Raw genomic sequence first — 23,668 nt, 5'->3', positions numbered from 1 at the left:
CCAAAATTAGTTTATCTTTCCCTTCCTTATGAATAGCTTCCTCTTTACCCCGAAAATAACCACAAGATCCAGATCCAGCAGATGGAAGTATCCAGTAGGCCTTTGGAGTGAAGGTGTTTTTATAGAATTTATTTGGGATAAATATATATCTTTTCTACTTTCAAATAGGTCTCATCTTGTGTTGTCTTATCCATCATAAAATAAACTCACTTGACCCAATCAGTGCTCTGCTAACCTATCAAAAGTCTTTCCACCACCACACAGCTTAATCTCCTTCAGGTTTTAAGTAGTCCCCGAGCAAGGAGATCTATAATATTTTAAGTTTCTCAGGGCAGCATCATCCTTGCATTTTAGAGCTGTGGCATCCAGTATGGTAGTCATTGACCACACATGACAATTTAAATTTTGCATTATTAAAAATAAGTAAAGTGGGTTTGCCTGGCTGGCTCAGTAGGTAGAGCAGGCAATTCTTGATCCCGAGGTTGTGAGTTTGAGCCCGACAATGGGTGTAGAGATTACTTAAAAATGTTTAAAAATCTTTAAAAAAAAAAAATAAAGTAAAAAGTTCAGTCCTATATTCAGTAAAATATGTGGTTAAATCACACTAACCACACATTAAGTCTTTAATAGTCACATGCAGGTAGTGGCTTCCAGATAGAGAAAATGTCCATTATCACAGGAAGTTCTATCTCTTTGTCCCATTTTAGAAGATGAATTTCTCCCCAAGTCCTTTACCTCTCCCATCCCACATTCCTGCTCTCAGAACCCACTTCACTACTTCTCATCCCTGTGTGGCAAATGCAGCCTCGTCCTGACCTGGGCTCATTGGCTTCGGCCTGTCCAAACCCTGAGAACTGCCCTCCATCCTGTAAAGGATACAGGGTAGAGTCCTGCCGAAGATAATCAGTAATGCAGGGGCACCGGGGTGGCTCAGCCAGTTAAGCTCTGCCTTCGATCCTGGTGTCCTGGGATAGAGTCCCGCATCTGGCTCCCTACTCAGTGGGGAGCCTACTTCTCCCTCTGCCTGCTGCTCCCCCTACCTCTCTCTCTCTCTAATGAATAAATAAAAACTTAAAAAAAAATTTTTTTTTATTTTAAAAGGCAATCAGTGTGCAGAACCAGGCTCAAAATCCAACAATCTAATTACTAGTGCCTCATTGCATTAATGTTTTTGCACATCTTATGCCTTTGGTCCTCGGATACATTTGTATCCCTTACTTACCTGCATGAGTATTATCCTGCTCCGACCTCAAATGACTCCAAGCTGCAATTCTTCGAGAAGGGCTCCATGCTTTACGCATATTCCTGATGTCATTTTGGCCTCTGGCTGGTTGGTGGTGGGCTCAACTTCCCATATGAAAGTTTGGAAAATCCAGATCAGGCCACGAGTGTCCACTAATTTCAATCTCAGCAGCCCTATGTCTGTTCAAAGTAGAACGTGGTAAGGTACAAAGAACACTACTGGTCATGGAATTCAAGGAATTCTGGATCCTTGTCTCCATTCCTCTGTTTCAGGCTCTGGGATCATGGGGAAGTTCCAGAACATCTCTGAGCCTCCCTGTCCTCACCTGTGGGGGTAACAATAACAATCCTGAGTTTGTGGTGAGGCTTAGATAGCATAAGGATAGTAAACAGCTAGCTCGGTGGTGAGTTTATATAAATCTAGACACCCAGTGCAACCATGCCCTTTAAATGTTTCTCTTTAGAAATTTTTGAATTAGTGGTAATAGAATAATGCAGCTGGTAGGGCTTTTTTTTAAGCCATTAAAAGACGACTGCTCTTAAAAGTAACTATTTAATTAACATCTTGCTTTTGTTTATATTACTACAAATAATCTGTTATCCATGCTCTGCAAAGTTAATCATTCAGAACAAATGGGTGTCATTTGAAATCTTACGTGGAAAGCAATCCTTTAAAAGGCCAGCATTTTCAGAGCTAACGTCAAATTAGTAAGACACAAGTTTTCTCTGCCCAAGTTAGATTTCTAAGCACTAAGGTGAGTCTTGTTCCAAACATGGCCACAGACACAAAAGTGAGGGCAAGCAGCATAGCACGGCAGGTAAAATACCTTGGCTCCGGAGTCAACAGCTGAATGGAATCTTGACTTGGACAATTCATGGCTGAGGATTGCACAGATTAACACACTGGAACCGTGTCTGGTGACAAATACTTCCTCTCTAAATCCGTAAGAAATTATGCTCATACTCCAAGGATCCTGGCACACTTATCTGAAATATTATGATCATAGAGGAATCATTCAGAGAGGACTTGCAGCGATTCCTATGAATAAGATGGACTCATGGTCCCCTTCGGCCCCAGGTGGAACGCTCTACCTTCATCGTTTCGCCTCATTTCACCTCCAACCTATGACTCCTTGGGAAAATTCTGTATCTAGTACATGGCAAAGACAGAATTCAGTGCAGGGAAATCTGACTTCAAAAATCAGACTCTGGCACCTGGGTGGCTCAGTTGGTTGAGAAACTGCCTTCGGCTCAGGTCATGATCCCAGAGTCCTGGGATCAAGTCCCGCATTGGGCTCCCAGCTCCGCAGGGAGTCTGCTTCTCCCTCTGACCTTCTCCCCTCTCAGGCTCTCTCCTGCACTGCCTCCCTCTCAAATAAATAAATAAAGTCTTTAAAATAAAAATCAGACTCTGAACTTCTGTGCATTTCTGCCTCTCCAGGAAATTAGGCCACGGTGATGGAGGCCAGTGGCTCCAACCTCATGCCCAGGGTTCGGGTCCTGTTCCACAACTCACCAGCTTCGTGAACTTGAAGTTGAACCTGAGTCTTCTGTTTCCTCAAATGTAAATGGGGGTGATAATATCAATGGGGTGATAATAATACTATCTTGAGAGACTTCATAGGAGGAGTAAATGAAAGCATGCTGAGCACCTAGACACATTGTAGGTGTAACAGGAAAAGTCTGAACACAGGACAAGCACACTAGCAATTCGCAGGGCCAGGTGAAGGACCCCTGCACCCTGGTTGCTGACAACAGCCTGGTACCTCACTGGAGCAGTTAAGTGGGTAATTGCTTCAATGGAAGGGGAGACTAATTATCAAGGTAGAAGCCCTGGGCAAACCAAGCCTTGCCTATACCAGTCTTGCTTGGTAGAATCGGGTATTTCTGGGCCTCTAACCTGCTGGGTTCTCTAAAAAAAAGTCCTGAGGCATTTGGATTCGCAAAGAAAAGCCATGAATTTTTAAGATTGCTCTTTGTAAACTGAAGTTAACTTTTGCAACTGCTCAGTCCTGAAAACCTTGACAGTTGACCTTCACGGAGGTCAGGATGCCTGCTCGGCCATTGCAAATAGATTTCTTTGCTCTAGAAGTAATGTCTCAAAAGGATTTTGACCCATAGGCCATGTTTTCACTTCCTGGGTTCTGTAATGACCCCAGAAGATGGCTCAGTCTTCTCAAAAGGACACCCCAGACCAGGAGACACCCTGGAATACTCTTACCTACAAACTGATTTCCATTCTTCCAATGTAGTTGCCAAATAAGCAGCTCTAGTTATCCTTCCAGAAAATAAGATCTGACTCCTCCCAGGGTCTGGCTGTTCTCATGACCTCACCCACCAATATGGCACCCAACCCTGTGGACTTACCAGTCATAATGAAGTTCTATAGTTCTTTATGTTTTCATGCTTTGCTGCCTCTATGCATTGGCCCACACTCTTCTTTTTGTCTGGACATTCTCCTCCCTCCATTTTCTTCTTGCTAAGTCCAACCAACTAATGTCTTCTAACTAGGCTCAGTACCACCCCTCGAGTGGATTAGAAACTCCTCCTTTGTCCTCCCACAGGATTTTCTGGCCCTTTTGTGCAGCCCTAATGGTACCAACTGAGAATTGTTTCTGCCTCTTCTTGCAAGAGTGTAAGATCCTCAAGGGCGAAGACCTCATGTTATCCAATTTGATATCACAAATGCAGGGTCTGGGGCAGAGAAGGTGCTCAATAGATATTTGGGGAAAGAAGGAAATGGAAGGAAAAAGAGGGGAGGGAAAAGAGGGGAAGAGGAGAGCAAACAATGAGCTAGAAAGAAAGGTAAAGATTAAGTTCTGAAGCCTTTTGGCTTGAGAAGTCCTTCTTGGCACCCCCTGGCATCAGGTGTCTGCAGCATATACCTTCCAGACTCACCTGGCACTACTTGCTGGGGAAGGGTTTCCAACTGAACCAGCTCAGGCTGGATTCTATTATTCTGCTTGTGCACATGCAACTTTCTGCCTTTTGAAACAAAGCCACATGGACACAATCGACATCACTTTTCAAGCATCCAGGTTCCTGGCCAACTGCCCGTGCCGAGCACAGGCACCAATGCTAAAGTGAACACACAACCTCCTGATGGGCAATGGAGGGGTGGTCGCAAGATCCTCCTGCCATCTTGTAAGCAGCTGGCATTCTCTCCGCAGTCCGTAGGCTCTGAAATATTTGGGCACCCCAAAAGACTCCTGTTGGTTAGCCCCTAGAACTACTTCCTTAAGGATGTATCCTTCTTCCTTTTTCTTTTCTTAAGAGCTCTCTCTACTCTGTCCCTCTTGAATCCCTGGCATTCATAAACATTTATACCCCAGAATGCATAAAAAAATAGGCCACCTCACCAACTCCATGTTTCTCCCTGTCTCCAAACAAACACTAGGAATCCTTGCCATTTGAGGAATATTAAAGGGTGCCTGGTATAATGAAAGATACTAGCTTAGTGGTCTGTCGGAAGTGGGTTTGCATTCCAACCGAAGCAATTGTTGGGCTAGCAACTCAATTGCTCTAAGAGTCCGTTTCCTTGAGTGTGACATGGGAGGGCAGGAGTGCCGACAATATCTCTCTCATCGAGCTGCCGTAATGATCGGGTGTAACGTAGGTAGAGCTTTTCTGCAAAAGGTCTCACATATGGTGGGTACCCAACCAACTGCAGCTAAAATAAAGAGAATTCTTTAAATTCTTTAAATATAAATAATTTGAAATAATTACTAAACAAATAAGCCCCACTAAACAAACCGTAAGTAACAAAAATAACTAATGTGAAGACATTGTGAAGATTCAAAAGCACTGACAGTCTCTTCATGGTTCTGGTCTCAAATTTGTCACTGGCTCTCCCAAGGTTGTGAGTCTTCCTCAAGGGTTGTCTAGTCCTGTTAGATCTTCACCTTTGATTGTCATCAAATCATCCCAACCTCAATCCCTTACCCTTCTACAAGGCTGAGGAAACCACCCCCACCCAGAGACCTCCCCCTTCCTGACATAGAAATCAAAAAGGACTACTAAATCAATACGTGTGTGTGTGTGTGTGTGTGTGTGTATAATTTAGTAAATTTATATGTGGTTGATATTTAATTTCTTAATAATATCCAGTTCTCTAGTAAATTGGAGTGGACTAGAGGTTAAAAGCTGTATGAGGTTTTTAGAAAGGGCAAAAAGCAGAGGTGGGAAGTACTGGGGAGACATAACCACCAAGAAGGGGCAGCCAACATTCAGAAAGGAGGGAGATGAGACACCAACAAGAAAGACAACCCTCTGGGGCCATTTAGCATGGGGACGAGAGGCACATCCAATCTCAGGACAACCCTCCCCACATCGCCCTGCCCGGGGTCCCGGCCTGCAGCAGCCCGATGACCCTGTGAATACTGTGACAACTGCTAGGAAGGTGTAGCACACCGAACACCCACATTGTAAGGGTCCTCCGAGTGCCACAAGGCCAAACTCTTCTAATTCCGATGAACAAGGAAGGAGGGCCCCACACTCTCATTTCCCCCCAAAAGTAAAATCCCTCAGAAATGGGGAGAGTCTGTTGAACAGCTTGTGCTGGTTTTATAGCATAAGGATAACAGTGACAATATCTAACATGTGTTAAGTGTTTGCAACAGGCCAGGCTCAACACCTCCTCTCTCATTCTATCTTCAGAACCAGCCTCGGAGGTGGAGCTGATTCAGTCCCATTTCCCTGGGAGTTCAGGTGCCACAGGTTGAAATACTCCCCCCTCCCCCAAAGATGACAGAGTTAAGAACGGATGGAGGCCGCGTGGCTGGTGTGTTTTGGATTTGTAGAATGACTCCCACCAAAAATGCTTGGTATCTGCCTCCATTTCTATGCTATGTCTGGTTCCCTAAAAATAACAAGACCAATGACACACTAATGTGTTCTCCAATACACTGGGCTGATTATTCCTCTCACCAAGCCAGATGCTTGGGTTGCTTCTCAGAGGGGTAAGCCTTTTGACTCTGCCCAGTTCCCCTCGAGCAGCGGTGACTGTTCAGCTCAATCTGAAACTATTCCCACCCCGTTTAATTCAATAGCCATTAATTCCCTGACTTCACTCCCTGAACTCTAACATCTGTTTCTTCCAATGCCTGGGTTTAGCTCCTCGTTGCGTTTGGTGACTGATGTTAGCATTTACTTCTCACGTTCTGTCTTCCGCTAAAATCCTCAAAGCAAATGATAACCGGAGATTTTACATGAAATCCTTTCTTTTTTCTTTTAAAATTTTTATTTTATCTTTTAATAAGAGTTGTATGTATTTAAGCTGTATAACACGATTTTATATATATAATAAATATTATATATGTCTACATATATATACAGTGAAATGATGATACAGTCGAGCTAGTTGACATATCATCTCACATAGTAACTGTGTGTGTGTGTGTGTGTGTGGTAAGAGCATCTGAAATCTACTCGCTTAGCAAATCCCCAGTATAATTTTTTAAATTTTATAATCCTCAGGGCTGACAAAGAGGTGTCACTCGTGCATTCATATTCTGATCATATTATAAATTATAGGAAATTATATAACAAGATGGAGCAAACGTCATCAAAGTGCTCATGCCCTTTATGTCTCTTTTTTTCTTTTCTGAAGATATAAAGATAAGCATTTAATGTAAATTCTTTCTAAATGTTAAATACTCCCCAAACAGGAGATAGCCATCTATGTGTTTCAATATTGGGCAGCCATCAAAAAGGGTACCTGTGATCCTCATAAAATATTCTTACCGGAACTTTGATTAAAAAATAAAATAAAATAAAATAAAAGCAAGATATCAAATGTTGTTTTCACTATGGTTAGGATTTTGTAAAGGTATGTCCATATTTGGACAGAGATGGGCAGTTTCACAAAAAATGTTTTTAAAAATTGTGTTTGAGAATGGAACGAGCTCTTTCCATTTTAAAAATTCATCTTTCAGGGGTGACTGGGTGGCTCAGTGGGTTAAGCCTCTGCCTTCAGCTCAGGTCATGATCTCCAGGTCCTGGGATCAAGTCCCATCAGGCTCTCTGCTCAGCAGGAAGCCTGCTTCCCCCCCTCTCTCTGCCTGCCTCTCTGCCTACTTGTGATCTCTGTCTGTCAAATAAATAAATAAAATCTTTAAAAAAAAAAACAAAACTGGGGTGCCTGGGTGGCTCAGTGGGTTAAGCCTCTGCCTTTGACTCAGATCATGATCCCAAGGTCCTGGGATCGAGCCCCGCGTCCGGCTCTCTGCTCAGCGGGAGCCTGCTTCTTCCTCGCTCTCTCTGCCTGTCTCTCTGCCTACTTGTGATCTCTGTCTGTCAAATAAATAAATAAAATCTTTAAAAAAACAAAAAAACTTCATCTTTCAAACAGTATACTTATCACGATGTGCACTGAGTAACAAATAGGATTGTTAAATTGGTATATTGTACACCTGAAGCTAATATAATGCTGTATGTTAACTATACTGAAACTAAAATAGGAACGAGAGAGAGGAAGGAAGGAAGGAAGGAAAAGAAAGGAAAGGAAAGAGGAAAAGAAAAAAACCTTATCTTTCATACATTTTTTTTAACTAAAAAAGCCACTTCTCCTTACTTAATTTTACCATGGACCTTTCTACAGGAAGCTTCTGACTCTTCCCATGGTAACGGCTGTCCCAGGAAGCTGGGGATCAGGATTTACAGGGTACCCTGATGGACTATCTTGGAGTAACTTTCAGATCATTTTTGAAGCAAATTGCAAAGGTTACATCATTTCAAGCTCCAAGATAAGTATTGTTTTAAACCCTTTGGGGGGGGGAAGCTCCCAATAATCTTATTTTAGATCTCAGGGTGATAGGCTTTGATACATGACTTGTCCTCTGGAGAACAAACACTCATAAACATTTTGGTGCCAGTGTAAAGCTGATTTCGGCCACCTGGGAGTGTGAGTCTCAACGGTCTGGCTTGAGGACAGGGTTCTAGCCACATTTTGATTCAAGAACAATAAATAGCAATTAACTGAGGCAATTGACTTGCCAGTCTTTGAACCAACTGGAAACCAAGATCTAGCAAAACAATTCGGTGTTTCAATGCAAGTTAAACTCTCCAAGGTGTCTGCCTCCACCTAAGTCATAACTCATGCTCTTTAAAATTCAACTGCATCTCAGGAAATGGGTAACTTTCCAAGCACAGAACTTCCCCCTGGACTCATATTCACTAGCTTGTCAATCAGATGTTCAACCTTCCTTTAAAGTTTAAGCCTTATTAACCTACACACTGGATTTGACTGGTGATAGGCCACTGCAGACAATGGAAACCCCTCCCAGGTTCCAAATCCCGTAGTCCTGGTTCAGATCCCCACAAATTCCCTGGAAGGGATGAAAGAATCACTCACATGTCTGATCCTTCGAATAGAGGCAATGAGAGGACAGTGTTTAAAAAAAAAAAAAAAAAGTTCCTGGAGGCCCCGCTGATTGAGACATCTTGGAGGAAAACCAGCTCTGCTCCCGACCAAACTGCCTGGAGCAGCCGGGAGTGCCCAGCCTCAGTCCTCCCAGGCTCTGTCGGGAGCATGCTGGGCGCGCCATATGCAAGATCCGAACCAAACATATAGTTGGCAAAAGTACTCATTTCGGAGGCAGACATGCCAAGGTTGCCCAGAAACTGGTAGAAAGTCAGCTCCAGCGTTGGGAACGCCTAGTCAGAAAGATTCTAGCTGGAAAGTCAGGAAAATTATTTGCGGAGGCAGTTTGGATGCAGAAATATGGTCTCTAGGACTAGGGCAGGGGAAAGGGCAATCTGGGGTCATCCTTTGATTTCTTTCCCTTTGTTCCATCACAGCAGAATGTAACCTTAGTGCCACTGGGCTTTTCCATGAGGCTTGGCACCTCTGTCCCTTTCCACAAATGTCAGCTTAAAAACAAAATAACATACATATCAGGAACGAGTGGAAACTGACTAGAAGAACCTGAGATAGGTAGGGTCACAGACATGGAAATCCACAAAGGAGAATCCATTTGTCACTTTCCAGAGCATTGCTAAAGTTCCAAAGCCAGTGCAGCTGGTGGAAAGAAAAAGAGCTCAGAGTTTCATTCCAGAGTCCCGACATTTATCTTACCTGCCTTTTTAAGCACCAAAATCACTTCTCATTCCTCAAATTCTTAGTTATCCAAGGAATAAAAATGAGCTTAGAGGAGGTGGAGGATGGAAGCATCGTCCTTCCCCAGACCTACCAGGTCACGGGCCCTGAAGCTCTCAGTCCGCAGGCTCGGGGACTCTTCCACACAGATGGGGACAGGGAGGGTCCCAAATCACGCAGGAAGTCCCATGGCCTCAGAACTCCACTCCACTCCAGACTCCAGTCTCCCAGGAAAGGAGAGGTATGGGGTTTTCACATGGTGTCCGCATGTCTTCCCTTTGACGTTGGATTAAGTTATATTAGTTGTGCGATTACCAAAAATGAGGGAGGCGTCTACAAACAGGCTCGTGCCGCTGCATCTATTCACTGGCAGTCTGCGGGCGAGAATGCCAGCTCAGTCACATTGAATGTCATCTGCAGGATTGCCCACCAACCTGGGAGTACCCTCGGTGAGGGTTCCTGCCCGTGGGGATGTCCCAGTCCGACAAAAGACCTGTTAACCTACCCGAATGCCCAGCACTGATTGACCATAAATACTGACGTCTTGGACATCCCCTGCCCACCCCGCCACCTCTCGGTGGATGGGTGCTGGGTGACACAGGCAGTAAAAGATGTTCTGTGTAACCGTCGACTCCTGCAGCTGGGTCCCTACCTGTCCCCCTGCCCACCTGATTAACGAGTCTGAGCCTTAGGGAGCATATGTGGTTTATGACGGGTAGAAAATCTCCACAATGGCTGTTAATTAACTATGGAATGACATGGAACCTTCGCCCAGGGCCTCTCTCCTGAAAGTCATGGGGTTGAATAGATACTCAAAATTGATACTCTTATCAGTCCAAAAATCTGACTTTATTCCCTTACTCTCTATGAGAGGTGCCATCATGATACATTTTTAAGAGAACAAAGTAACAACAAAAAACAAGTCATATATTCTGTTTCCAGAAACCTGGGCTTGGAGGGACTATTGTCCCGTTCCTCCATGGTACCTCCCTTTACTTCTTAAGGGAAATAGTGCCAATAAATCACAACATAAAGACTGTTAATCATTTTGTGCTTATGAGGGTACAAGGGCTATTATCGGTTTTTTAAAGAAGTTTACGAAAAGAAAATGAAAACAAAATCCCTCTAAGGTTGCTAGCTTCTTATGTAATTGTCAGGCCCTGGGAGCGGGTGAGAACTATTTACAGGGGTGACCAGGAGCCCAGTAGAGAAAACACAAGTTTTCTTGAAGTTGTATTTTTTTTCCAAAAAGCCCCTTCTGCAGCCCTACTTTCTTCCCCACTCACTTTCTAGTCCAGTGGCCAAGTCCCAAAAAGCATGAAGGTCAAACAGTGTCCTTTATGGAATGAAGGCATTGCAAGGAAATCGATCCCAACCCCTGGGGCTCCTTCTCCCCCAAGCCTGGAGCTCGGCATAGAGGATTGGCATGCGGGCCGGAAGGGCAGTGGGAGCCTAGCTGGGGTTACACAGAGCATCTGAAGGCCAAGGCCACAGCTGTCCTTCCGCTCTGCAGGGTCCACGTTATCAGAGTAATTTACTAGCAGGTGAAATGTCTCACTCCCATCAGAGGCCAGGCATATTCCTCCAAGGACGCCCTTGTAGGAAATCGTGCTGAGTTATGAGCAGGCAGGGTGGACACAGGAGGCGCCAATATAGCAGAGATGAGGAGAGGAGATTAGGTGTGACTTTGCAGATTAACTTTTGGTCTCTCTCCTTGGGAATCTACTCCTGAAAGTGTGGCCTCCCAGCCTCCACCATTAGGTAGCTCCATAGAACGGACTTGAGCAATGCAGGACATTGCTAGATAAAGAAGCCAGCCTGATTTTGCAGAAGGAGCTTGGGGTTTTGAAATCAAACATAAAATCTTGCTCATGAGCTCTCTGACTTTAAACTCAATGCAAAACAGGGATTCAGCTTCTGTAACTGCGTAAGCTGTAACCTCAGAGGTGGAAAAGGGCTCTCTCTAAGCACAAAGTCCAAGCATAGAAACACAAATGGAGGACAGTGTAGTCTTTTAAAAACAACAAAGAAATTAAGAGAAAATCCCAAAGTAGAAAAAAATTTGCAACTTTATATGCACAAGGTGGGTTAAGATTTTTAGTATGCAGATTGCTTTGTAAGTTAATAATAAAAACAGTCAAAGACCAAATTGTTAAGTGCACCACGGGCCATAAAAAGATACTTCATAAAAGATACATAAATGATCAATACACATGTGAAAAAGTGTTCAACTTCACCAAATATCAAAGAATTATAAAATTGTACCAAAATGCAATTCCACGTTTGACTTACCAAATTAGAAAAGACTTTTTTAAAACACAAAGGGTTGGCTCAGTGAAAGAAAATGTGCATAGTCTGATACTGTACGTAGAAATATAAATTGGCATAACCTTTTTGGAGATGATCCAAAAGTTTTAAAGATAGTCCTACTCTTCAAGCAAACAATTCCACTCTTGAGGACTGATCTTAAGGAAATAATTACAGACATGTTAATGATTTAGCTAAAGGATGTTTGCTGCAGCGCTGTTTGCAACAGCAAATATTTAGAAACACAACCTAACTATTCGGCATTCATTCAAGTACGTCATTCATCAAATATTTACTAAGCACTTAGTAAGCTATGGGCCATGGACATAACAGACGAAGTGAATCAAAGCACCTCAATGTAATGAAATACACTGCCGCATTAAAATGAAAATATCTAATGACAGACAAAAAAAATAGTCATTATATATTGTTAACCGGGAAAATGCATGTTAAAAACAGGGTATATAATATCCCATTTGGGAAAAAATATACACGTATCTTATAAAAGTCTAGAAATAGGCAATGGATTTTCAAAGAGGTTATTGTTGGATGATAAGACATGACTGTTTAACTTTCCTTCCTTTCACTTCTCTACAACTGTCTCATTGAATCATTGTATGATTTTTTTTTAAGTCACTAACTTAGTAAAGGCACCTACCTTCTGTTTCAAAGATAAAAATGAGAAAAGTATCTGGTAGATCATAAATGCCCCAAACAATTTGTCTCTCCATTTGGGGATTATCCCAACATCTTCTATGGCCAACCTTCTGGAAACCCGTCACTTGAGTGCTAATTCGAGCTAGATCTTTGGGAATGGCATCCTTGGACACAGAGTCCTTGGCGTCATCAAAGCAGTGCACAAATGTGCCAATTCTCTTTCAGGAAAGAGTCCCCCCACTCATTGTTCTTTTCATTCCAGTCTTTCGGTTATTTCCAGTGCCTTCTTGCCTACAATCACTTCACTTTCTATTTCTTTCTTGAGTTCTGCCAGCTTGTTTTTAATCTCGTTGCTTTGATTTTAATCCAATCTTTAGATTCTTAAATTTTGTCTTTGAGTTTTTTTCTTTAAAGTAATAATAAAATTCATGTTGTCTGGGACAGCTGGATGGCTCAACTGCTTAAGTGCCAGACTCAATCTCAGCTCAGGTCTCAATCTCATGATTCTGAGTTCAAGCCCTGCGCTGGGCTCCCCACTGGATGTGGAGCCTGCTTTAAAGGGAAGTAAAATAAAATTCATGTTATCTGTAATGTCTTTGCAACTTTAGAGAACTATTTGTATTCTTGTTCCCTTAGGTAATATATGTTCTCCATCTGCCTTTTCTCATGTCCCTTCCTTCCTTCTTTGGAGCATCCGTGCACAGATTGAATATTAAGCTCCTTCTTCATCCACTTCATTTTTTTTTTTTTTTTAGATTTTATTTATTTATTTAGCGAGATCACAAGTAGGCAGAGAGGCAGGCAGAGAGAGATTGGGGGAAGCAGGCTCCTCACCGAGCAGAAAGCCCAATTCGGGGCTCGATCCCAGGACCCTGAGATCATGACCTGAGCCGAAGGCAGAGGATTTAACCCACTGAGCCACCCAGGTGCCTCATCCTTCATCTTTAAATACGGGCAGATGCTTACTGAAGAAGAGTTCGTGGAAGGCAAACAAAGGGAGCTAAATCAACCAGCAGGTTTGCATTAGACTTACTACCTCTACACCTGTTTGCTAGATCTGTTACTCTCCTTACCTTCGGAGCCTGTCTTCCCATTCCTCGTGTGTAAGAGGTAGAGGCAGCTCCCTCAAAGCCCTCTGGACAGCTCTTCTCAGAGTTTCAAGTGCATAGAAGTCACCTCAAGAACTTGTTAGGATTCAGATTCCCATTCACTAGGTGTGAGGTTTGGCCTCGAGTTCTGCATTTTTAACACGCTCCCTGGCGAGGTTGACACTTTGAATAGTAAGTGTCTGACATGGGAACTCTGTGCTCCTCACCAGTTGACCTCCCTGGGCCTCCAGCGACTGCCGCCCCCCACCCCCCTGCCCACCCAAAGCTGGCGAGAGGGAATGGAATTGGTATCTTTGTATTTCTTCAGAGCCACCTCCCCCGAAGTTTCTAGAGAGACACGTTCCCAGCTCGGGAGGTTGGCCACTTCCCTAGACCATGTAGTTCGCAACAGAAAACCAGTGGCCATGGCTTCTGAGATCTGGGTTGTTACTTCTAGAAAAAAAAAATGTGTTTTATTATGTTCAAGGTGTGAGGAGAAAGGTGAGGATGTCAGATTCTTCAAGTTGTTTTGGTACAGATTTCACAGAATTTGGCTAGCGTGTTTTGTAGTTTGTGGTTTGAGGTTATAGCCTCTTTCTTTGAGTGAAAATGGAGTTTTGTTGACTCTTCGGTGTTTCATTCTCTTTTGTGGGCTCCCTGTGAAGAAAGGGGAGAAAAAGAGAGCTCTGCATCTTTAAATAGGAACCCAGGCCTTCCACTTTTGGTGCATTTCTTCAGGTTATCAACTTCCTGGGGAGTTGCCAGAAGGCAGCTCTGTGGAGGGAGGAGCTGAAATTCAGGCAGTCCTACCTCCGCCAGTGGGGCAGCTGCACCTGCCAATCCTATCCGTCCTCCTCCCCGCCCTTCTCCCATCCTTCTCAGCCATCTTTCCAGCTGTGCCACTTCCCTTGGGTCTCCTGCTCCCTCTCAGAAGATGACTCTGACTTCTATCTCACACAGAAAATTCAGTGTTCCCCGCCCCCCCCACCTGACGTTGTTCAACCTTTGCCGCTTTTCACTACAAACTTAAGCACAGTCAGTCTTCACTGTTAGCAGATTCCATATTTGCAGGTTTGCCTACCCACTGGAATGTATCTGTGACTCCCACGTGAATGTCCATAGCTCGGCTGCTGTCTTCTTCATGGGCAGGTACCCAGCGGTGAACAACACGAGTGGCCCCACTGGACTCATGTTCCCAGCAGAAGCCCACCAGGGCAGCACTCTATTTCTTGGCTTAGCTCTCATAGTGTGAACAATTCTCCTTTTTGGCTATTTAGTCCCACATTTTTTACATTTCTGTGCATTGCATCAGGATTTCACTGTTTAAGATGGCCGCCACAGGAAGTGGGGAAATGGTGACTTCCACTCCTAAGTGTGGGAAGGCTGCAGAGACAGTGTTAGACTTTAGGTCTGTTCAGGTTATAGAGCTGTTGGCCATGAGTTCAATGTTCGTGAACCAACAAACGTATTAAATAAGGTATCTCTAAAGGCAAACACACATAAAACAAGGTTAGGTGCCAATCAGGTGACAAAAATGTGAAGAGGCTTACAGGAACCGAACTCTACATTTATTTCCCCTGGGAGCAATGGTTCAGTGTTCACAAACTCAATGTTTGAGGTGACTTGGTAAAATACAACTATCACGAATAACGAGAATCAGCTCTACAACTTTGAAAAGTCCCATCCTTTCCTCCAGTCCCAAGATGGAGGGCCATCCTCTCCCTCGTGGCCTCCACTCCATCCCTTCTCTGGAGCGCTTCCTCTATCAGTTAGCTCTGTGGCCTGTGTCCTCTTTTTTCTCCTCTGACTGTTTCCAAAACCCTACACATGCCTTGAAGTTTCTCCTATCCTGAAAAACGGTCCTCACCAACCTTTATTAACTGTTTCCCATCCTCTGCCACTAAGCTAAGTGCTTGAGCTGCATGAATTCTTCAACTCCTCAGACTAACTCTGTGAGGAAGGCGCTATTGGTACTTTACGTAAAAGGAAACTCAAATGCAAGGATGTTATTGGTCCAAGGTCATAGAGCTAAGAAGTATTGAAGGACACATCGAACTCTGGCTACCACCCAGACTTTTCCTGTTCTTCTCATTCAAACTTCATAAATAAAATATAAAATTCATGGCTTCATGCCACGTCTGTCATTCACCCCTGAACCCACTGCAGCCTGGCTTGTGCCCTCGCCAGGGCCCTGGTACAGCTGTCACCAGTGACCTTGAACAATCCCAGCCAGTGGGTCTTTTCCGGTTCTGTCTTCCTCCATCTTGCCCTTGCATGTCACCCAACTGGTCACAGCATCACCTTGAAACTATTTCTGTGGCTCTGAGAACACTAGTCTCTTTCTCCTCCGCACTTAAGCTGACCATTTCCTTTCCGTCACTAGCATGCCCCAATATGTCACCCTTGTTCACCAGAGTTCTGCGTTCTTTTCATTCTATAGCCCTTCACCTAGTCCTGGCTACTATGTCTTGGAAAAGATAAGGATGAAAGCTCCAGGCCCCGCAGGCTGTTGGGAATTTGCAATCTAGCCTGGAAGCCAAGACCCCTGTGGCAGAGGGGTACCGTCCTAGCTTGAGTCAGGCTCTCCCTGACTCTACTTGCCCTACTTAACCAGGTGAGGGAGAGGCCTTTGAAGACTGGACCAGTTCAGGAAGACTTCCTGGAAGGGGCAATGTGGACCCTGAAGTTTACAGAGGATTTGGTTATGAAGACAGAAAAGGGGAGAGACATTCCGGGAAGAAAGAATAGAAAGATTTTAATGCTTTCACGGACATACTCTCCTCACACCTCCCACCAGTGCAGTGGTGCTGACCTGTGCCTAATTTGCACGTGGACCCTGCTCTGTCTTGTACTGCCACAGCCTGGCACATGGGGCCTGCTCTAGGGGACGGTGAGCCCCCCGAAGGGGTATACAGAGTAGGTGTATAGTCATTGTCAATAGCTAGGAAGTCAGATAAGCCTGGGTCTGAATTCCACTTTCCAAAGTAAGACCAGGGACAGTTTCTACTCTTGGCCTCTGTATCCCCATTTGCTTATGAGTAACCACCATAGGGTCTTGGGCCGATTAAATATGATAAAGCAAGTTAAGATGGTGGCTAACTTAAAAGTCAATGCTGGAGAAACATTTGTTGTCATTATTTACTCTGATCCAGTCCTCCCCGGGCCTCATGCAGGCCCTGTGTGTGGAATTGAATATTCCTTTTATCTGACTCTTGGATTTCCCCAGTCTGACACACATTTCCCAAGGATGAGGGCCATACACTCATATCGGGCTATTAGTGCAGGAATCTTCAGAAAGTAAAAGAGACCGAGGAGACTCGGAGCAATGAGGAAAGTGTGTGCAGACTGGCTCTGTGCAGAATGATTGTCTAAATATACTTTTTAAAAGCACGCTCGAGAAAAACCTGCCCAAAGAAAGCCCAAAAGGCAGGCTAAGTCCAGCCTGCGGCCCGGCCTCCTGGACAATGAGAAGCAGCGTGGGGGTTTCCTGGGACTCCGAATGGACAAGCCTGGACCTCCGAGAGGCTATCTTATGCACTGAGCACCACTTAGATACCACGCGTCACGGAGGCTCAGAGAGGAGGCACACCACGTTCATTCTGCAGTGGCTTTCAACCCAGTTACGTTCCGCGGGTTTCTAAGGCAGGCAGGCACCCAGGAATAATGATTAGCCCGTAAGGCGAAGGAAAGAGGAATAAGAAATTGAAGAACTGCTCAAGAAAATGTTGCCCTTGAAGTATTTTTAAATCTGGTAGGAAATAGCTCCCTCCAGATGTGTTTTCCCCGACAGGATGACCCTCCGAGGCGGGGTGGTGGCGCAGAGGAGCCTTCCCATAGCCCAGGACACAAAGCTGGTGTTGTTGAGCTGAGAGCCGTGTAATCAGCTGAAGAATTCCTAAGCAGAACCAAGGGCAGCAGATACCCAGACCTTGAACTTCTCTGCCTCCCCGCATTTTTCAAGTGCTTCCTGGAGAAAAGGAGCACCCAGGGGCCTGGATCTTCTTCTAACTTAATTAGGGGCGTGCAGGAGCGCTGCTGACACTGAAGACTAGTCTCTGGGGGCCCGGGGCTCTGACAGTTCTGACGCAGCAGCAGCGCCAGGCAGGGGTGGGGTGCGGGTGGGAGCCGGGTGGGGGGGGGGGGCTGGGGAGTAGGGCGGAGGGGGTTTCACAGGGATGCTCTGGCCTTCTCCAGGCTCCTTCCCCAGCCGGGAGTCTTGAGGGCCTCTCCGGACGTTCTCGGCAACAGGCTCCCATGTCTCCTCTGGGGCCCGCACCCCCATCGCCCACAGAAGTAAAGGAAGGCCAGGAACTAACATTTGCTTTTCGGCACCTGCCCTGTGCCAGGCCTGGACTAGGCACTGAGTGCAGGGAGAGGCCGTGGAGCTCCGACCCCAGACTGCCCGCGTGGGTCCGCGTCGGAGCTCCATCACCTCCAAGCTGTGTGGTCTTGGACAAGTCGTTGAGCCTCTCTGTGGCTCCGGTTCCTCCCTGGAGAAACAGAGACGGCCAGGGTAGCTAGTTCACGGAACTGTGGAGGTGATGACAGAACACGATGTGTCTGCAGTGCGCGAGCAGCACTAGCAATTAGAAAGTGCCAAAGGTCCGCTGTTCTTGTCGCGAACACTTGCAGGGGTAGCTGCCTTCTGGTGGGCGTGTGGTCACACCCTTCTCAACAGGCGGGTGCTAAAGTAACAGGTCCACAGCCTCACAGGAAATAACTCATGAGGCAAGTGTTGAAGGTCTCAGGCTCTGAAGCTCGCTCTGTTGTAAAATGGGACCTTTGGACCCACCGGTGAAACAAAAGTCCAGACCGTTGGGCTAACACCGCGGAAGACACTCTGCGCCTGCGCAGACCAGCGCGGGTTGGAGGGGCCCCGGGCCCGGTGCCCGTCGCTGCCCTCCAGCTGCACTCAGTCGGTCCCGAGGCCGAGGCCGATGTGCATATGCTCACAATGTAACAAGCGAAGCAGCAGACGTGCTCTGAAGTAGTAAAGGAATCAGAACAAAACTCACGCAGAGGCTCTGAGAAGCTTAAGGCCCCTGGTTCCCAGCGTTCTTGCAGCTGAAGAAAGAGGGTTAGAAAGCACCTCTTTTCATCTAAGAAAAGGAAATGCTGCTTTGCAGGTTGTCCAATAAATATGTATTGAATTTGCTTGCATTGAATTCCATTTTCCATCGCTGACATTCTCCAGCCTCATGTGCTCAGTCACATAGCCCTCCCCCCCGCATTCCGGCCACTCGGGGTCTGTCCCTGCAGACCTGGGGTCTGCACGGGGCTGGCCGTAGTTCTGCTCTCCACCTGCCGTTTCCCACTCGCTTGTGGTGTCCACGTGTCCATCCCACCTGCCCCACACCCCCACGAGGAGGGTGCTCTGGGGGCTTCCAGCATTTTTAAGAGGAGTCACCAAGAGGGTTCTTGCTAAAGCTCTGTAAGCCTATAAGTGACTGAATCTGAGCCCTTGTGAGATCCTTTGAGATCACTAAGTCCACCCTCACAATGATACAGAGATAAATAGGGGATGCAAGGGGGAAAGAGACACCGCAAATGTGCGTTGAGACATGTGCATGTTGGAGCTGGGACTTGATTCTAGGGGTCCTGAGCCCACTCCCTGCTCCCTCCTCTGCCCCAGACAGTGACCCTGACTGTACTGGGAACATGTGGCCCATTTCACTGGCTCTGCCTGCTCTTACCTGGCTCCCTACTCCGCAGCTCTGGGGTGAGTCTCAGATTCCACCTGAGGGTGTTGCTGGGGGGTGGGGGCTGGTGAGGCCCCAGCAGGCCCGGCCAGGGCCAAAGGGGACTGGAGCCAAAGGCTGGATCCCTGGTGGAAGTCAGAGGGCATCGTCTCCACCTCCAGCTCCATGCCAGCCAGGGTGCCTCAGGGGGCTGGTCAGGGCACTGAGGTCGAGGCCCACGCAGACGCCCTCTGCAGACAGTGCGACCCTGGGCCTCAGTTTCTCCATCTGTAGAAGCAAGCAGCCTAGACGAGCTGCTCGGAGAGCGCTCTCCCAGCTGGGCACATCTGGAGTCCCCTCCCATGACGGCCCCCACCCCAGTCACAACAACGCATTCCCCTCTCTGAGGTGGATGGGGCAGGGAATATGCAAACATGCCTAATTAAGGCTGGAAGTCAAAACAGCATTTCTCTGTGATTCACCCAATCCCCGCAACGCAGCAGAAAGTGGGGCAAAGTGAGCTTTCATCACACGCCAGATGGAAGCGTGGGCCGCCGAAGTAAAAGAACAATTTTCTCTTGTTCCAAACATGTTTTGGGGGGTGCCACATACCGCTGTCAGCCCTCCTTGCCGGCTGCCTCTCCGTCTCCAGGCACTTGATTACCCCCGGCCCCCAGAAGCATTCACAGTCTTGAACTTTCTAATCATGGCCTGCCTTTGTCTGGGCACTTGGGATCATATGGCATCAATTGAGAGCGTAACCCGACTCAGGTTTGGTATTTAACATACCTGCTGCAGAGGAAGTGTCTTTGAAGGAAAGGCCATGTGTGGTGGCCCTCGACCCTCCCTTCTCCTGGGCCCAGCCCTTCACCTCTTAATCAGGCTCCCCACTAACCACCGAGGTCTCACAATGGAAGAGCAATTACCAGGGCGAGGAGATGAAAGAAGCAGGCCCAATGGTCCGAAAGGTTCTTTTGCTTTTAAATTATCCATGATTTACCTGCATAAAAGGAGAGGAAGTGCCTGAAGATTATTCTAATTGAGCCAGACTTTTCAAATCATGGAAATACCAGCATTTCCAAGGGGAAATCCAATCCGTTCAAATTGCCCCCGTGAGTAACTCATACAAACAGAAGGAAAGAGGAGGCTTTCATTTGCCAATGTGGGTCTGATCAGTGTAAATTGGATAAATGGCGAGGCCAGGAGGGCATGAAGCTCCCAGAGTCCTCTGCCCATGTTTTCTTAGCCAGGTTTGTAAATGGGGCCATTCTGGAGCGGAGGATGCTTGAGGAAATTCCTCCATTTTGGCACCAGGCCTCCTCCTCATGTTACTGGAAACAGGCGGGAGAGGGTTTTTTCCTGGTCTGATGTTTGTCCTTCCAGCTTCTCTGCCCCCGAAGGTCTGCAGATAGCAGGCATCTTTAGAGGGCATCTGTGGAATCAGCTCGACTGCATTACAGTTGAAGAGTTCGGAACAAGACGGAGACGTGACCACGTGGCCTCCCTCCTGAGAGAGAGAGTGAAAGCGTCTGTGTGAATGGATACCTCTGTAAAGGGGACAAGTCTGGAGAGGAGGGACTTGGGACAGAGAAACAAGTACCTTACATGAGGTCAGAGTTCGAGTCCCTGGAAAAGCTAGCGCGAGACCTGCCTGCTTTGGGGTTGAGACAATGGGCCTTTTCTTTGGAACATTCCAAGCCATGTGTGTGTAGCAACATTTGTATTAAAACCCCATGTGTGTTCACAGGAGCTGCCTACGTAGTGGCAAGTCTGGCTCAAGAATTTACACAGGCATAAAAATAAGTGCTATTCTTTCTTATATATGTTCCATATTGGCAGTTCTCAATACAAAAAGGAACACACAGCTCTGACTTCCCATATATGCTAAGTATGACTGTGCTCGTCTCATTGACTACGTACCTGTGCGTATCAGGATCACATTTACCATGATTTCAACATAAATTCCAGGTAACAGCACTTGATAAACAAACCATCATTCAGCATACACAATTTTATTTGTTAGTCAAAACACAGAACCTGCCTTTGCTAAGCTACAATGTTGCCCTTTTACTCATTTTCCAGAAGGATAACTCTCGTTTAACAGGTAGAAGAGTATAGCACTCTGCCGCTCACGAAGGTTTTTGCTTACTTTATTCAAGAATGCAACCTTCAAAACTATGCTGGAAGAGGCGGTGTGGTGCTTCTACCTCCCTTTTGCAGAAGAAGAAATGAGACCAGAGAGTTGGGGTTGGGGGGCACATACCTAAAAAGCACAGCACGTTCCATGGTGAAAATGCTCAAGCTGACCCAGAATCCCACAACTCTCCTACTCAGAAAGAAAAATGGGATAAAGGAATAATTCTGAACCTTCCCAGTTACTGAAACCCCCCCACGTGCCCACCCATGAATGTTTGACTAAAGTGAGTGAGAAGGCCTCGTCAGACAAAGTATGACTTATTCTCGCATCCTTAAGTAGGAGAAGCTGAGGTCAAGGATTCCTAGAAATATTTCCAACAATGTAAGAGCATCAAGAAATGACCCGACAAAGAAACGTAGAAGCGGTTATATTCAGTAGTCATGAAAGTCTACAGTTTATTTAAAACAGCAGCAGCGAGTTCCAACCACAGCTCTGATGTTGGGATATTTATGGGATACAAATAAATCCTGTCTCCAAGAACAATAATGTAGCTGTACGCGCTTTAGCCTGTTCGTGGAGGGAACACACAGCAGCAGGTAATGAGAATCGAAGCCACCTCTCCGTAGCTCCTGTTCTTTTTTTTGCAAGTCCATTTTCCTGAATCCTCCCCCCACTTTCTAGGCAAATGCAAATGATTTCACTTTTAAGGCATCGTTTTGCCTGAATATTTGAGACACGAAGAGGAAGTGGCAAGAAGCCGGAGATACCTTTGGAGAAGGGCTTGGGTTCTCAGCTCTGCGTCTGTGGGGCTGTGGCCTTGGGCTACTCACTTCCCCCGAGACTCAGTTTCCATCCCCCCGTGAGGGTCGCTCTTTTTCCAAGCTGCTCCCCATGGTGGCCACAAAAGTCTGAACACAGAGCATTAGGGAAGCACCGATGGAGGGACACCAGCATGTAAATCCCCGTCTGTTGATCGGGGGCAGCTTCTGTGGGAAAATAGGAGGGCCCCCCGACAGCGGACCACAGGATATCTCAGCTCTCACTTCAAGACTCTTGGAGTCTAGGTGGACCAGGACCTCTGTGTAACAGCCATGCTCCTGGGAGAGAATTCCTCACGCCCAGCACTGCTCCTGCTGCTGATTAGGACTAATCCTCATGACTCAAGCCTTCCAAAAGTGTGAATTTGCCTGCTCCCTCAATGTGTCCCCACTGCACTACCATGATCCTCTGTGGACCTGCACACACCTGCACAACACGGACCCAGCACGTTCCCAGCAGAGGTCAAACAGGATGAAGCTCTGCCTTCATAGCTCTCATACTGTAAACAAGTGTCTTTTTGTGGTCTACATAGTGCCATGTTTTTCGCATTTTTGTGCTCTTTTTGTTGGTGTTGGCCCTCAAACATAGTGTTGAAGGCTGGCGAGTGCTCTTCACCAAGAGAAGGCTGTAACGCATCTTATAGAGAAAATACGTGTGTTAGGTAAGACTCCTAACCTAAGGTTAGGTGAGACTCCTAGGCGTGAGCTACCCACAGCTCTACTGGTTGTGAGTTCAGTGTTAATGAATCATATGAAATAAATACATTCAGTAAGGTGCCTTTGAGCAGAAACACAAAAAACAAGGTATGGTGTTGACTGGTAGATGAAAATGTTGTGACCAGAGGCTCCTGGGGACCTGTGTTTGCCCCGGAGTGACAGTTCTGTATTTGCTAATTCGGTGTTTGCAGTGACTTGACAGAACAGGCCTACCATGGATCATAGCTGACTGTACTTACCCAACTTCTCCATCTTGACGGGCAAAGCACAGATCCCCAGGCAGGTAGATGAGGCTCTCTTGACCTGGTTCTGGTGCCTTCGCTGACAATAAATGCCGCCATGCTTCCAGTACGCCAGCCACATTGTCACGCTCTCTAAATGTCTCCCAGCCTCTTCGGCCAAATCTGTGTCTCCCACCTCTGTGCCTACAAGGCACTCATCACACTGGTTCACACCTTCCCTCAGAAGGCAGGAGAGTGAAGTGGCTAAGGGCTAGGTGTGCTTGGCCACCAGCGATATTATAAGACGTAACGTATATCTACCTCAACTCCCCTAGGCCTCGCAGACTATAACCTTGACCTTCCCGTCCGTGTGACCTCTTGGTGTCCCCCATTCTAATAACAGCCTATGGGTTTACAGCAACATTCCCAAAGGAGCTCAAAGCCCAGAGAAGACATTACCTCATTCATCCCACTTTGGCAGGGAGAAGGCAAGTCTGGTCCACGGGGAGGAAAACGAGGTCCCATGAGTCACTTGTGTGGCTGAACACAGATTTCTCTAGACCAGAATCCTCTGAGATTCCTCTTGTTTCCTATTTCCCCCTCCCACCAGCTCCGCAGAGGTCTGGCCCTGGGGTCCGCAGCACTCCGCATCCTTGGTCCCGTCCAGGGGCTTCCAACAGCACGTCCTCCATAGTCTCCTCTGAGCTC

Source organism: Meles meles, chromosome 15, assembly GCF_922984935.1.
Source record: "Meles meles chromosome 15, mMelMel3.1 paternal haplotype, whole genome shotgun sequence".
NCBI lineage: Eukaryota > Metazoa > Chordata > Mammalia > Carnivora > Mustelidae > Meles > Meles meles.
The sequence above is the reverse complement of the archived record's forward strand: the minus strand, read 5'-3'. Positions refer to the sequence as shown.